Source organism: Rattus rattus, chromosome 10, assembly GCF_011064425.1.
Source record: "Rattus rattus isolate New Zealand chromosome 10, Rrattus_CSIRO_v1, whole genome shotgun sequence".
NCBI lineage: Eukaryota > Metazoa > Chordata > Mammalia > Rodentia > Muridae > Rattus > Rattus rattus.
Window position 1 is genome coordinate 28,690,972 of NC_046163.1, and position 4,557 is coordinate 28,695,528.

General features: G+C 38.2%; 1 pseudogene; it reads right to left on the reverse strand.

The window, feature by feature from the left end:
- Positions 1–686: 686 nt before the first annotated feature.
- On the reverse strand, positions 687–1,236 carry LOC116911617 (annotated as a pseudogene).
- Positions 1,237–4,557: the final 3,321 nt, after the last annotated feature.

Consider the following 4,557-nt stretch of genomic DNA (forward strand, 5'->3'; position numbering starts at 1 on the left):
CTGAAATAAGAAATTTTAAACTCGCCTTTAATACAACAATGATGGTTTATTGGAATTACAACACCGGGAGCTAAAATGGGGATTCTCCTGTCTTCCCAAAAAAGTCAACTCTCACAGCTGCTATCAATTTCATCCTTGTCAGGATGTAAGGATTAATTTTTTATCATTTTTATCATTTTTACCCACATTAATATTAGGGTCCTATGGTTAGGTTGCTGTGGTGGTAATCTCTTTGCTGAAGGACAGCTGTTCTCAAGTTGGTCCTTAACCAACACTAAGATTTTGACTTTGGATTGCTTAATCTTCTGGTACTCAGAAAAATCCATACATGTCTGTTTTAATATATATAAAGTTCCTCTTCTCCCCTGAGCACTTCGATTATCTTTGGGGCTTTACAGTGTTACACTGGAGTGGCTGGCATGTGTGGTTTGTCTAACTTTTCCATATTGACATGAACATGTTGATAGATGGTATTTTAACTTGTCAATGTCCATTCAGCTTTCCTGCTGAAATGTTCTTCCTTGCTCAGTCTCTTTGGTACTGCTTGTGCAGAGAAAAGAAGGAGGAACCCAGGCTATTACAGCTTGAAAGAAGGAAACCATCATAAGGGGAGGTAACAGTTTGACGTATATATAGGGTTTTTGTAAGATCCAGTACATACCATAGAGTATAGTGAAGTACTGAGATCAGCTGAAACCTTTTACTGGAGTGTTGCAGGGGGTGCACTTTTTGTATATTGCATACAGCAGAAGAATGGGAGCGTAGCATCTGTTTACATGGCCGTGTCATCTCAATCTGGGGGTCCTTTTGAGTCCAGTGGGCCACTGTTGTTTTTGCTGATAATTTTGGTGAAGGCTGATGTTTTAGAAATTTTGAAGGTCCCAGTCCACTTGGGTGGCTGGACTGTAATAACCCCTGCCAAAACTGAATCCACCCAAGGAGTCTGATGGGCAGGGGCCTCCTAATCGTTGGTTTTCTTCTTGGCTGATGTTCCTTTCTGTGGCTCAGATGGTTGGGCCAGTAACTCTGGAGTCCCATGCTATCATCCTGGGCATCATAGAGACCACAGCTACTTCCTGAAAGCACTGTTGAACTTCCACATCACAGGGGCTCTGTGGGAAAAAAGGCGAACCCAAAAGGGAAGTTTGGAAGGAAAAAGTAGGTGTTGTGTGTGGCGGCCATTGCAAACCTCATCTAGGGGGGTTCCAGGGGGGACCAGAGCTGGTATCCTGCCATGACAGTCTGATTATACTCCCCTACAGAGCACAGATTCCAGAGAGTAGCAGCTGAGTCTTCTGGTTGGCTCTTAGCAACAGCTTTGACCTAAGACCACCAGAACCTAACCCACTGTGAGGTTTCAAGCTCTGCCTACTACCCAATCTTCAGTAAGTCAGATATGGGACCCTTGAGGCCAAGACAACTTTTGGTCCCATAATCACATTTTGAATGAATGTTGATAGTTTAGAATTATTTTCTGTTATGCAATAAAAGTGAATAGGAAATAACGTGTTATACCAATAAACATCTAAAACATTACCTAAGGCACCTTTAAAGTATCATACATAAAGTAGCAACATGGAAGTAATCCATAAATTCAAAAAGACATTCCCACACTCTTGTGTTCCTCATCTACCTTCTCTGTCTTTCTTTTCTCATTGGATACTTCCAGTCAGACAAACTGCAGCTGTGATATTGAAATATGTTCTATTTGTCTTGTTCAATATTCGGGTTTGGTTGTTTGGTTGTTTTGTTTATTTCTTCAATGTGGAGCCTGTGTGCTGAGTTTATAACTCACTGATGGAAGGGATGCCTAGATTGTGTGAGGTTCTGAGTTCTATCTCCAATGCTGAGGGAAAAAAAAAGCAAAGAATAATGCCTTGCTAAGTGTGCTGGTATAAGTAGGCATGGCCCACATAGACTCAAGTGGCTAAATGCTTTGCCCATACTGAGTGGCACTATTAGGAAGTATGGCCTCATTGGATGAAGGTGTCACTCTGTGTGAGACCTGAGGTCTCCTGAGGTCTCCTGAGGATCAAGGTTGTAGAACTCTCAGCTCCTTCTCCAATATCATGCCAGCCTGCACTCTGTCATGTTTCATGCTATGACAGTAATAGACTCAACCTCTGTAACCATAAGCCAATGCCATGTTTTCTAAGAGTTGCTGTTGTCATGGCACTTCTTCACAGCAATAAACTAACACACTAAATAGTCCAGGCTAGTTTTAAACTTTCTCTATATCCCAGACTGGTCTTGAACTTGCTTTGTATTTCTAGATACTCTAGTATACACTGTGTGACTGAGTTTAGTCCCAAACATGTGGTGGTCCTGCCTCCGTTTCCCAAGTGTGGTGACTCCATTTGCCCACTGCCGTGTCTGTGTTTGTTCTCTGTTTTGTTTTGCTTTGGTCTCTCTTTGAAGACAGGAATTCACTAGTGTGAAGCAATGTCACTGACATTGGAGAACACAGTTGCTTGTGGGTAGAAAAATGGAGGGATTTTGTCTCAGAGCCACAGGGACCTTTGTTCAAATTTAGCAGTCAAAGTGAAGCAAAATCAGTGAGCTTTTGATAAGGGAAAGAATCAACTGTAGGCTTCATTATTTGATGTAGTTAATCTTTAAAGTTGAGGGAGCTAAACAAAAATATCTTGGTTACTCACTTCCTTATGAAACAAATTTTTATGAATTAAATTATAAAATTATTTATGAAAGCATTTGGCAACCCTTAATATCAGGAATAAACCTGATTAAGATATATATATATATATATATATATATATATATATATATATATTCAATGTAAGTTTACTAAGCAGAGACCACACAGAGCTACTAAAATAGATGTTTAGATAATATTATAAGTATGGTTCACTGGTCATCTTAATAGCATAATCTACATTTCAGGAAAAAGTGTAATTTTGGTGTACAGTTTCCATATAGGCCAATCTCCTGTGAACTATGCTGAAACACTTGACATACTAAGAAAATTACTGGGGACATAAAAATTAAGTTAGGTCTCAGAAGGATGATGGCAAGGAAGGATTCTTTCTCTTTCTTACACCAGTTCAATCTTTTCCTATATTTACATCCTGCTTCAGCAACACACAAATCATTACAAGTTAAATTTATCATAACAATTGATGTTTTTGATCAATAGATCTTGACTTTTAATTAGGATTTTAAGTGGTCACTTGCCAGGAAGATCACTCAAGTCTTCAGAAAGTGTTTTGTGTCATTCACTGTATACAGCTGTATTAGTTAAGATTTTATTGCAGAGACAACATACCATGACTAAGGCAACTTATAAAAGAAAGCATTTAATTGTACTTAACATTTCATCAGGTAAGAGCCTGTGATGGCAGAGCAAAAGCATGAATATCCAAGAGCTTACTTCTCGAACCACAAGCAAGAGGTAAAGAGAAATAGCTTGAAGTGATGAAATAGGACCAGTCTTTTGAAATCTCAAAACTTTCCCTGTGACATATAGACTTTAACAAGGCCACACCTCCTAATACTTCCTAAACAGTTCTACCAACTAAAGTCCAAGTATTGAAACAATGAGCATATGGGGGACATTCTTATTCAAATTACTACAACAGAATACATTCAGGTCAGAATGTATTGCTATGTCATTAGTAACTTATAATCCATTGAGTCATTTTCTTTATTAAGCACATTTACTGAATATAAAAATGTATAAGAGAAGAATCAAGTTAATCAAACAAGCCCCCATATCATTCAACCAAAGTTAATTTAAATGTGTCTTATAAAACTGGATATAGATATAGTAAACAATCCAGAAAATTCAAAATATTATGGTATATGATTTAAGGTATAATTCTACCACCACAAGTAATAATGAATTTGACATGACCAAAATACTTCTTCCAGTATAATGTCCCATATGTATGTATGAATATTTTTATTCAAAACCGTGGAGTGACTCCCAGTTACTTTGTGGTATGGAAATTTTTCAGTTTATTCATTTCCCTCTGATTATTTGGTCATTTTCATCTATGAAATAAATGTACAATAGACAGAAAAACAATAAGAGTATACCAATTATATTACGTCTCTAAGGCATGCAAGTACTAAATTCTCAAGGGTCAAAATAATTGTTCTACCTTTTCTTCTGGTACTAGAGCCACATTTGGGACCCTCAATTTCCCAGGAAGAGCTCTGGACTGAGCCATAAACCCAGCTCAAGTTGACTATCATGTAGACCTTGGTCTTCTGGGATGAAGGAGAGTAACACACCCATGGAAAGCTTGGAAAGAATATACACACTGAGAAAGAGTTGACTGATAAAATGAACAGCCTTCTAGGTAGCATCTGCCTGTGGCTGTCTTCGTCTGCATAGATGTCAGACTCCTCCTCTCTTCTTCCTTGGGAAGTTATCTTGGCAGGAAATGAGGAAAGGAGAGAAGAAAAGCTCATATCTACACCAACTGTTTCTTTTACTAATGTAAAGATAGATGCACATTTCTTTTTACAAAAGCGCAACTTTTAGAATCATCCCCAATCTGCGGATGTCCATACCTCTTTTGAATCATCAACCCT